This window comes from Coregonus clupeaformis, chromosome 3 (assembly GCF_020615455.1).
Source record: "Coregonus clupeaformis isolate EN_2021a chromosome 3, ASM2061545v1, whole genome shotgun sequence".
Lineage (NCBI taxonomy): Eukaryota > Metazoa > Chordata > Actinopteri > Salmoniformes > Salmonidae > Coregonus > Coregonus clupeaformis.
Window position 1 is genome coordinate 5,153,498 of NC_059194.1, and position 12,605 is coordinate 5,166,102.

Genomic DNA, 12,605 nt, shown 5'->3' on the forward strand with positions numbered 1-12,605 from the left:
AGTTATGTGCCTTTATGGGGCCTTCTCTGGCCAAGTCTTGGTGTCAGCATTCTGTTTTTCTGATAATCCATAGTGGTAGGCTTAGGGCTACTTTATACATACACTTGAATACCTATATACTGTCAGCATTCTGTTTGTCTGATAATCCATAGTGGTAGGCTTAGGGTTACTTTATACATACACTTTAATACCTATATTGACAACTTCTTTAAGGAGTCTGTTTCTCAAAAAACTTTCCAATCAATGCATCTTCATTTAATTACTTCCAACTGAATGCCCATCCCAGGCAATTACTCATTTCCAGAGTATAGGATGAACAGTCCATAATTAAGGAGCTCAGAGGTAGGAAACGTCCTGTGTGATTGAAGTAATAATAAGAATAAAGGTAGGGAGGAAAATACATCACAGAGGATGAATTAATTACAGATCCAAACGCTAACATTGTCTATGGATAAACTACAATACATCACAATTTACAATCAAAATAACGTTCAGTGATGCCTCTCAAAGTAACTCCTGAAGAAGGAAATAAACTTTTGGAGAGACAGGAAATGCAGACTGTTGTCACAAGCCATCCTTCCAAATAATGGAACATGCCATGAATAGAGTGCCTTTTATTTCCCTCAGACATTATGAGTAGCCTACATTTTAATAAAACACTCAATTTAACAGTTGAATCACATACAGGATCTATGCTCTAACTAAACTAAACTATGTCAAGATGCACACTGAAGTCAGGAAAAGCTCAATGCTGGTGGATCAGTGTGGTCACTCAAGATCCAAGGCGATATTCGACGTTCATCCAGGTCCCCAGGACGTCGGGAGATGCCTTCAAAACCGGCCACTAGGGGCAACGGTGAGCGCTATAGAGCTCGCCAGATTGTAGTCCTAAAACCCGTAATGAGTTACCTCTGGTTCGTTCAGCCATTCCTATGGGGAAAACGAATTGGGAAAGGTTTGGGATAAACGCCGAAAATAAGGTCTGAGGTTAACACAGGTTTAGGAGATTATACGTTTTGTTCTATGAGATAATATCAGTCAGTTATCATGACCTTTATGAATTATGAAGCCTTTATGTGCTTTTTTTATTACAATAAATGCTTTGAAATTCACAAAAAGTGGCGTTAGCTGATGAAGATTATCTCATAGAACAAAACGTATAAGATCTCCTAAGCCTGTGGTTACCACAGACCTTATTTTCGCTGTTAATTTCCCCATAGGCTTTGTCCAACAAACCTACAAAAAGACACCAATACTGTTGCTCTCTATTACCATCTAGTAGGCTTGCGGCTTGCTAAGGCGTTGTGGATATGGATGGAGGATGGGCATAAGCCGCGAGCTCTGGCTCCGAGCGTTGCATGTTCAATCCCAGTGCCAGGCACTCATTTATTAATTAAAATGTTTTACCCTATCCCAAACCTTAACCCTTACCTTAACTATTCGGAATTAATGCTGAAACTTAACTGTCAAAATGTGATGTTTATCCCCCCCTGGAAAAACGTAGAATACTGGTCAACCCGTGAGATCTTGTTGCGTGGATCGCCATGCCTGCAGCCACCAGATGCATCATGTACACCACAGGAGGTATTAGCACCTTAATTGGGGAGGACGGGTTCGTGGTAATGACTGGAGCAGAATCAGTGGAATGGTATCAAATACATCAAACACTTGGATTCCATGTGTTTGATGCCATTCCATTAAGGCCATTCCAGACATTATTATGAGCCGTCCTCCCCTCAGTACCCTCCACTGATGTACACTATGTTCAGAGCAGGGCTGCGTGGCTGTCTGTGACAGCTACTTAAAGATCTTAAGACCATGCAACGTTATCGTCGCCTTTTATCCGGAACACATTGCGTTACCGTTAAATGTTCTCACATGCAGAGCAGAAGCCTCTCACGGTTTAGCGGTTGGTTTCATGAAGCCTCTCACGGTTTAGCTGTTGGTTTCGTGTCACTGAGAGTGGTCTGTCTGTCTCTGTGCCATTTCAATAGCACACAAATCTAATTTATCGTGTGTATGTCGCTCATGTTGACGTGGCCCCTTTACAGTGACACAGTCCAGAAAGTGGAGAAGAATGCTTTGAGTACAGTAACGCTGATGAGCTGTGACTGGTGGTGTGTGTGTGTGTGTGTGTGATGTGTGTGTGTGTGTGTGTGTGTGTGTGTGATGTGTTGTATAAGGGTCTGGAAACAGAAAACAGCCATGCGGTATGGGTCAAACCCCCATCATGAAACCACACCATGGGGAGTAGTGTGTGTGTGTGTGTGTGTGTGTGTGTGTGTGTGTGTGTGTGTGTGTGTGTGTGTGTGTGTGTGTGTGTGTAGGTAGGTAGGTAGGTAGGTAGGGTGTGTGTTTTGACTTTTAATGTCACATGAACAAGTACAGTGAAATGCCTTTCTTGCAAGCTCTAAACCCAACAATGTAGTAATCAATATCAATGTAATACTAAAAATAACAAGCTAGAACAAAAACACACGAGATATAAGAAATAAGAAGAACAGGAGAAAGTAAAAAGCTACAGTGAGGGAAAAAAGTATTTGATCCCCTGCTGATTTTGTACGTTTGCCCACTGACAAAGACATGATCAGTCTGTAATTTTAATGGTAGGTTTATTTGAACAATGAGAGACAGAATAACAACAAAAAAATCCAGAAAAACGCATGTCAAAAATGTTATAAATTGATTTGCATTTTAATGAGGGAAATAAGTATTTGACCCCTCTGCAAAACATTACTTAGTACTTGGTGGCAAAACCCTTGTTGGCAATCACAGAGGTCAGACGTTTCTTGTAGTTGGCCACCAGGTTTGCACACATCTCAGGAGGGATTTTGTCCCACTCCTCTTTGCAGATCTTCTCCAAGTCAACTCGAACCTTCAGCTCCCTCCACAGATTTTCTATGGGATTAAGGTCTGGAGACTGGCTAGGCCACTCCAGGACCTTCATGTGCTTCTTCTTGAGCCACTCCTTTGTTGCCTTGGCCGTGTGTTTTGGGTCATTGTCATGCTGGAATACCCACCCACTGCCCATTTTCAATGCCCTGGCTGAGGGAAGGAGGTTCTCACCCAAGATTTGATAGTACATGGCGCCGTCCATCGTCCCTTTGATGTGGTGAAGTTGTCCTGTCCCCTTAGCAGAAAAATACCCCCAAAGCATAATGTTTCCACCTCCATGTTTGACGGTGGGGATGGTGTTCTTGGGGTCATAGGCAGCATTCCTCCTCCTCCAAACACGGCGAGTTGAGTTGATGTAGGTCTACAATCTTGTCCCTGACATCCTTGGAGAGCTCTTTGGTCTTGGCCATTGTGGAGAGTTTGGAATCTGATTGATTGCTTCTGTGGACAGGTGTCTTTTATACAGGTAACAAGCTGAGATTAGGAGCACTCCCTTTAAGAGTGTGCTCCTAATCTCAGCTCGTTACCTGTATAAAAGACACCTGGGAGCCAGAAATCTTTCTGATTGAGAGGGGGTCAAATACTTATTTCCCTCATTAAAATGCAAATCAATTTATAACATTTTTGACATGCTTTTTTCTGGATTTTTATGTTGTTATTCTGTCTCTCACTGTTCAAATAAACCTACCATTAAAATTATAGACTGATCATTTCTTTGTCAGTGGGCAAACGTACAAAATCAGCAGGGGATCAAATAATTTTTTCCCTCACTGTATGTACAGGGTCAGTTCCAGTACCATATTTACAATTTGCAGGGATACTGGAGTGATGGAGGTAGATATGTATAGGGGTCAGCATACTATATACAAGGTCAGTTCCAATACCATATTTACAATGTGCAGGGATACTGGAGTGATGGAGGTAGATATGTATAGACGTAAGGTGACTATATACAGGGTCAGTTCCAATACCATATTTACAATGTGCAGGGATACTGGAGTGATGGAGGTAGATATGTATAGGGGTCAGCATACTATATATAGGGTCAGTTCCAGTACCATATTTACAATGTGCAGGGATACTGGAGTGATACGGAGGATATGTTTGCAGAATTCTGTATGCAGAGTCTCAATTTGGTGTTTGTCCCATTTTGTGAATTCTTGGTTGGTGAACGGACCCCAGACCTCACAACCATAAAGTGCAATGGGTTCTATAACTGATTCAAGTATATTTAGCCAGATCCTAATTGGTATTTCAAATGTTATGTTCCTTTTGATGGCATAGAAGGCCCTTGCCTTGTTTCGCAGATCGTTCACAGCTTTGTGGAAGTTACCTGTGGTGCTGATGTTTAGGCCGAGGTATGTATAGTTTTTTTGGTGCTCTAGGGCAACGGTGTCTAGATGGAATTTGTATTTGTGGTCCTGGCAACTGGATCTTTTTTGGAACACCATTATTTTTGTCTTACTGAGATTTACTGTCAGGGCCCAGGTCTAACAGAGTCTTATCAGAAGATCTAGGTGCTGCTGTAGGCCCTCATTGGTTGGGGACAGAAGCACCAGATTATCAGCAAACAGTAGACATTTGACTTCAAATTCTAGTATGGTGAGGCCGGATGCTGCAGACTGTTCTACTGCCCTCACCAATTCGTTGATATATATGTTGAAGAGGGTGGGGCTTAAGCTGCATCCCTGTCTCACCCCACAGCCCTGTGGAAAGAAATGTGTATTTTTTTTTTGCCAATTTTAACTGCACACTTGTTGTTTGTTTTTATAATGTCGTATGTTTTTCCCCCAACACCACTTTCCATCAATTTGTATAGCAGACCCTCTTGCCAAATTGATTCAAAAGCTTTTTTGAAGTCAACAAAGCATGAGAATACTTTGCCTTTGTTTTAGTTTGTTTGTTTGTCAATTAGGGTGTGCAGGGTGAATACATGGTCTGTCGTACGGTAATTTGGTAAAAAGTCAATTTGACATTTGCTCAGGACATTGTTTTCACTGAGGAAATGTACGAGTCTGCTGTTAATGATAATGCAGAGGATTTTCCCAAGGTTGCTGTTGACGCATATCCCACGGTAGTTATTGGGGTAATATTTGTCTCCACTTTTGTGGATTGGGGTTATCAGTCCTTGGTTCCAAATATTGGGGAAGATGCCAGACCTGATGATGATGTTAAAGAGTTTATGTATAGCCAATTAGAATTTGTGTTCTGTATATTTTATCATTTCATGTAGGATACCATCAACACCACAGGCCTTTTTGGGTTGGAGAGTTTGTATTTTGTCCTGTAGTTCATTCAATGTAATTGGAGAATCCAGTTGGTTTTCGTAGTCTTTAATAGCTGATTCTAAGATTTGTAATTGATCATGTATATGTTTTTGCTGTTTGTTCTTTGTTATAGAGCCAAAAAAATTGGAGAAGTGGTTTATCCACACATCTCCGTTTTGGATAGATAGCTCTTTGTGTTGTTGTTTGTTTAGTGTGTTCCAATCTTCCCAAAAGTGGTAAGATTCTATGGATTCTTCAATTACATTGAGCAGATTTCTGACGTGCTGTATTGTTTTAGTGATTCACCATAGTGAAGGCATAGACTCTGGGTTTTCTGGGTCTCTATGTTTTTGGTTGGATAGGTTTCTCAATTTCTTTCTTAGGTTTTTGCATTCTTCATCAAACCATTTGTCATTGTTGTTAATTTTCTTAGGTTGTCTGCTTGAAATTTTTAGATTTGATAGGGAAGCTGAAAGGTCAAATATACTGTTTAGGCTTTCTACTGTCAAGTTTACACCTTCACTATTACAGTGAAATGTTTTGTCCAGGAAGTTGTCTTAAAGGGATTTAATTTGTTGTTGCGTAATTGTTTTTTGGTAGGTTTCTACAATACTTTCCTTCCATCTATAGCGTTTTTTAATATTGTGCAGTTCCTTTGGCTTTGATGCCTCATGATTGAGTTTTGCTCTGTTCAGGTAGACTGTGATTTTGCTGTGATCTGATAGGGGTGTCAGTGGGCTGACTGTGAACGCTCTGAGAGACTTTGGGTTGAGGTCAGTGATAAATTAATCTACAGTACTACTGCCAAGGGACATCTGTATTTCTTGCTGTTTGGGGTTTTAGGCTGGGTTTCTGTATAGCACTTTGTGACATCTGCTGATGTAAAAAGGGCTTAATAAATACATTTGATTGATTGAAGGGATGAGCTGTAGGTGTACCTACCATAGGAGTCTCCTCAAAGCCTACCATTGACTATGTACAGACCCAGCATGCGACAGAGCTGCAGGAGTTGTGACCCATTTTTGTTGGTTGTTTTGTCATAGTTGTGTCTAGGGGGGCATATTTGGGAGGGAATACTGTCACCTCCAGGTAGGTGTTTGTCCCTCTGTGTGCTGAGAGTGTCAGGATCTTGTCCGGTTCTGGCATTTAGGTCGCCACAGACTAGTACATGCCCCTGGGCCTGGAAATGGTTGATCTCCCCCTCTAGGATGGAGAAGCTGTCATCGTTAAAGTATGGGGATTCTATTGGGTGGATATAGGTTGCACATATGAGGACATTTTTCTCTGTTGAGATAATTTCCTTATTAATTTCTAGACAGAATTTAATAGATTGGGTTAGGTCTGCTCTATGTCAAATTAGCATACCCCCTGAGTCTCTTCCCTGTTTCACACTTGGTAGTTTGGTGGATGGGACTACCAGCTCTTTGTAACCTAGAGGGCAACCAGTGGGTCCGTCTCCTCTATACCATGTTTCTTTTAGGATGACAATATCTGTATTTCCAATTTCTTTGATGACGTCTGGGTTCCTGCTCTTTAGGCCAAAGGCAGATGACCTGAGACCTCAGACCTATATTACAGGATGAGATAGTAAAAGCTTTGTGTTCCATAGTGTCTAGTGTTGTTTTCATGTGGTTTAGGCCCGGACCATTACAGTAGGTGTGAGCAGAGCATGTTGAGCATCTGATACATACCTCTTAGGTTACAGGATGGTGCTTGGGGGGGGTTGGGCCTGTTGCTCTGCTCACGGCCTGGGCATATGTGCGGCTGTCATGTTGAGGTCCTTGCTGCAGGGGTGGGCATAGGTCTGATCTGGGGGGCCTATATAGGGTGTGGCCAGGGTTTGTTTGGGGTCGTCTCAGCTGGTTGGGGTCTGGGTGTAGGTCCTCTTGGCATGGGTTATCTCGGTGCCGGTCCTTCGGGAGGGGGTCTTCCAGGTCTGGGAGGGTTTCTCGCTGGTCTGGGCGGGATGTCTGTTGCTCTGTTGCTCCTGTGTGAGGTGCTGGGGCTGCATTTAAGGGTGATGACCTTCAGGGTCCTGGCAAAAGTTGTGATTGCTGCCTTGTAGAGGTGGACCTGGTCGTAAAGGCTATTCAAGTCCAGGGTGGAGTGGTGGGCCAGGTAGACAGTAGGTTTTGAGGCACAGTCCCTGGAAATGCTTGCATTCACCCTCTGTATGGTGACAAGGTGAATGTATTTTCGTAGAAGCAGGGTGGAGATATCCACTTGTGTGTTGGGGAAAGTGGAAGAGACTTTTTCAATCACTCCCTTGAGTGCTGTGGCCACGCTTTCCTGCTGGGCCCTAAGGTTGTTTGTGCCCGTGTGAATTATAATGTGGCTGGGGGACCCTAGTCTGTCTTCTGACAACAGCTCCAGGGCGCTCTCTCTCTCTCTCTCGCTCTCTCTCTCTCTCTTGCTCTCACACTCTCTATCTATTTATTTATTTATTTATCTTCTCTTTAAAGCCGCCCCAGGTCTGTAAACTCATCTGGCTCGTGAAAATACTACTTTTACAGGCCCAGCAGTCTGAGGCAGCATCGGCTTCTCACTTCAAACGGTGTGAGATCTCTACCTCTTCTACCTCTCAGACCCTTGTTTTTATTGGCCTCAAACAATGTGCTATTATATCGTTAGCACAGTGTGAATAATATTGCTATAGTCCTGGCAGATGGACAGTCTCATTAGTGACTGTGGGTCCACGTCCAAAATGGCACCTTATTCACTGCTTTTAACCAGAGCCCTATGGGTCAGAGCCCTATGGGTCACCCATAGATCCAGGCTGCGTCTGAAATGGCACACTGTTCCCTATATAGTGCACTACCTTTGACCAGAACCCTATGGGTCAGAACCCTATGGGTCAGAGCCCTATGGGTCAGAACACTATGGGTCAGAGCCCTATGGGTCAGAGCCCTATGGGTCAGAGCCCTATGGGTCAGAACACTATGGGTCAGAGCCCTATGGGTCAGAGCCCGATGTTTCTCTCTCCCACTACTGACCAGCAGCACAAAGGGGTGATTATTCAGTGATAAGGCCCTCAGAGATTACCCATGTGACCTCTCACCTTGGCTGCTCCATCCTGCTGTCCCCATGGCGATGAGAGATAGAGGTGATGTCACCGTGTTCTGAGACATATGAGGTCGCCCTCTCCCTGTACGGTGGGCGTGAGGGGACAAAAGGGACAAAAGAGGGGCAGCTTTCAACACAAAAGCCCAGTTTAATGAGTGTGAGACATGAGGGACATGAGGCCATGGCGTCTCTGTGGGTGGCGCAGGAAGCAGAGTGTCATAGCCTTTCAAAAGAAGAAGAAGAGGAGACTGGGAGGGAGGGAGAGCAATTAATGATCAGTTTGGTGAATTGGGCATTAAGGCCTTTATTATGTAAGTAAGTCAGCCAAGTTTTGGATATCAATGAGGCAACTGCATCATGACAGCCCCTGTTCTCGGTAATGCTTACTTCTACTGGAGTCTTGGATGCTATATTTATCATGCTGCTCAATGGACAGGGTGATTGGCCCGACACAATGGAACACACTTTACCCCTCATTAGAGATAAAGAGGTCTTTGTGGAGTGATAGAGAGGGATGGAGAGAGAGAGAAGGAGAGAGGGATGGAGAGAGAGAGAGAGGGAGAGAGGGATGGAGAGAGAGAGAGAGAGAGAAGGAGAGAGATGGAAAGGGGCAGGGAGGGAGAGAGATGGATGGAGAGGGAGGGAGAGAGATGGATGGAGAGAGAGAGAGAGAGAGAGATGGAAAGGGGCAGGGAGGGAGAGAGATGGATGGAGAGGGAGGGAGATGTAAAGGGGCAGGGAGGGAGAGAGGGATGGAGAGGGAGGGAGATGTAAAGGGGCAGGGAGGGAGAGAGGGATGGAGAGGGAGGGAGATGGAAAGGGGCAGTGAGGGAGAGAGATGGATGGAGAGGGGGGGAGATGGAAAGGGGCAGTGAGGGAGAGAGAGGGATGGAGAGGGAGGGAGATGGAAAGGGGCAGTGAGGGAGAGAGAGGGATGGAGAGGGAGGGAGAGGGATGGAAAGGGGCAGGGAGGGATGGAAAGAGGGAGATGTCCGCAGATCATTAAGACTCTATCCTCTTGGCTGGACAGTGTTTACTTCATATTAATTATCAGGTGATTGTGTGTAGACCCACTAGCCCGTGATCCACATTCACCATCCAGTCCGGTCCGGTTCAGTCAGGACATAGAGGGGCATAATTGACAATATTCAGAGAAGTGCACGTAGAGTAAGGATATGTCCAAATGGCACCCTATAGCCTATACACTGATATACCAAACATTAAGAACACCTTCCTAATACTGAGTTGCACCCCCCAAAGGGATGCTGCTCCATGTTGATTAAAATGCTTTCAACAGTTGTGTTAAGTTGGCTGGATGTCCTTTGGTTGGTGGACCATTCTTGATACACATGGGAAACTGTTGAGCATGAAAAACCCAGCAGCGTTGCAGCTCTTGACAAAAACCGGTGCGCCTGGCTTCTACTACCATACCCCGTTCAAAGGCACTTTAATATTTTGATTGAAGTTGATTTAACAACTGACAATAAGGGATCATAGCTTTCACCTGGATTCACCTGGTCAGTCTATGTCATGGAAAGAGTCGTTTACTATACTCAGTTTATAGTAAACTACTTGACCAGAGCCCAAAATCAGTGCACTAGGGAATAGGGTGCCAGGGTGTTATTAGGTTGTGTTAGAGTGTTAACAGTTTTCTCCCAGTGGATGGAGCCATGTTTGTGTCCTGGCTAAAGGTAGATGGAGCCATGTTTGTGTCCTGGCTAAAGGTAGATGTGAGCTGTGGAGCGTAGCGTGTTGGATGGGGGGGTCAGACAAAGGCAGGCCTTTGTCTCTATTCAACACACATTAATGAAAACACTGATTAAACATGGATAGAAGAACCTAGAATGAGGCATACCGTATCACTGAGAAGAGGCCTGGTTGTAATGTGGTCCTCTCATGCCATGTTCATTAGCTGTCATACCAAACATGTATATCGTGACAACCCTACATGTATATCGTGACAACCCTACATGTATATCATGACAACCCTATTATCAAGACAACCCTATTATCATGACAACCCTATTATCAAGACAATCCTAGATGTATAGGGTTGTCTTGATATACATGTAGGGTTGTCATGATAATAGGGTTGTCTTGGTAATAGGATTGTCATGATATACATCTAGGATTGTCATGATAATAGGGTTGTCTTGATAATAGGGTTGTCATGATATACATGTAGGGTTGTCATGATAATAGGGTGATGTTATATGTTGTGAGTCCCTTCCTCCACTGCCCTCTAAATGACCCGCTTGCCTGGGGGTTACTGAGGGGTGTATGTCTCTCTCCCTGTGTGTGTGTGTGTGTGGCGTGTATGTGTGTGTGTGTGTGTGAGGGGTGGTGGTCAGAGGGGAGAGCCAGGAGGGATCAGGTTACCGACCGGCCTTTTGTTCAACCGTCATTAGACAGACTTCTCACTTCCTTCCTCCCCCCACCTCCCCCCCGCCATTTGATTGGGAGAGGAAGGGGGAGTGGTCCTTTGATCCTCAAGCTGACCTTCTCTAAGTGGTGAGACTAAGGTATAGGTCCCAAATGGCAGCCTATTCCCTACATAGTGCACTACTTTGACCAGATGCAGCCCAGGATAAAGGCCCCATATAGGACAACTGCTGGACTTGTTGCCTACTACAAGCGCTGACAAATTAAAGCTGTTTTTGAACTCTTTCAGTTACGATATCCTGAGTATAATCATAATAATACACACATTCAAGGATATCTCACACACATATCCCAGCGACATTAAACACTGCCCGATAAGTTTACTACAACAACGAGTCAGTCAGAGTTATTTCAGCAGTTATATTTTGAAATATCCTATCTTTATTACATTTTTTCTTGGATTGATAAGCCAATATTCACACCTATTTTGGAACAGTGTAGTTCTTCTGTATTAGTGAACAATGATATCACTGTTTGGTCGCTCCTTATTTAAGGTATTTCTGGTTTGGTTTGTTCTGGCAATGTTGCTTCTATACTGGCATCTTGGTTTACAACAAACATAGCAGGATTGTTAGGATGTTAATATGAAAAAGTGTCATATAAAACTGCTCGTGGAGTTATTATTAAACTCTTATTACGTTGGTCATACAATATGCCACATATTAAAATATATTTTAGTACGAAACCTTGTTGATAACTTTATTGATAAAGCATCATGGTTTCACATAGCGATCATTACCTTGTGGCCAGCATCGGGTTCAAGAGAGGACAAGTAGCTTCATGAGTGTGTTATTATTAGTACCTTCATGACAAGCTGAGGAGTTATCGGTCTGGTCAAATCATCATGTCAGAAATGCATGAAAACCCCAATGATAGAAGATTGCTGTTGTAGATGTTTTGTGATGTTTGTTTACGACATGTTTACTAGATGTGTGTGTGTGTGTGCATGTTGTATTTTTCCGTGAGGCCGGCGGTTGGGAAGGAGGCAGGGAGGCCGGCGGTTGGGAAGGGGGCAGGGACACTGGGGAAGATGAATAGACCGTCAAATCTCCTCAGGAATGTTTGCAGAATTCCGCCTTGTAATTATGACATCCGGGGTGGAAAGCATGGTCCCCAACAACCGCCCCCTCTTCTCACCTCTCTCCTCCTCTCCCTCCCCCTCTTCTCACCTCTCTCCTCCTCTCCCTCCCCCTCTTCTCACCTCTCTCCTCCTCGCCTCCCCCTCTTCTCACCTCTCTCCTCCACTCCTCCCCCTCTTCTCACCTCTCTCCTCCTCTCCCTCCCCGTCTTCTCACCTCTCTCCTCCTCTCCCTTCCCCTATCCTCACCTCTCTCCTCCTCCCTCCCTCTCTTCTCACTTCTCTCCTCCCCTCCCTCCCCCTCTTCTCACCCCCTCCTCCTCTCCCTCCCCATCTTCTCACCTCTCTCTTCCTCTCCCTCCCCCTCTTCTCACCTCTCTCCCCCTCTTCTCACCTCTCTCTTCCTCTCCCTCCCCCTCTTCTCACCTCTCTCCTCCTCGCCTCCCCCTCTTCTCACCTCTCTCCTCCACTCCTCCCCCTCTTCTCACCTCTCTCCTCCTCTCCCTCCCCGTCTTCTCACCTCTCTCCTCCTCTCCCTTCCCCTATCCTCACCTCTCTCCTCCTCCCTCCCTCTCTTCTCACTTCTCTCCTCCCCTCCCTCCCCCTCTTCTCACCCCCCTCCTCCTCTCCCTCCCCCTCTTCTCCCCTCTCCTCCTCTCCCTCCCCCTCTTCTCACCTCTCTCCCTCCTCCTTTCCTCACCTCTCTCCTCATCTCCCTCCCCTTCTTCTCACCTCTTTCCTCCTCTCCCTCTCCACCTCTCTCCTCCTCTCCCTCCCCACCTCTCTCCTCCTCTCCCTCTTCTCACCTCTCTCCTCCTCTCCCTCCCCCTCTTCTCACCTCTCTCTCCCCCTCTTCTCAC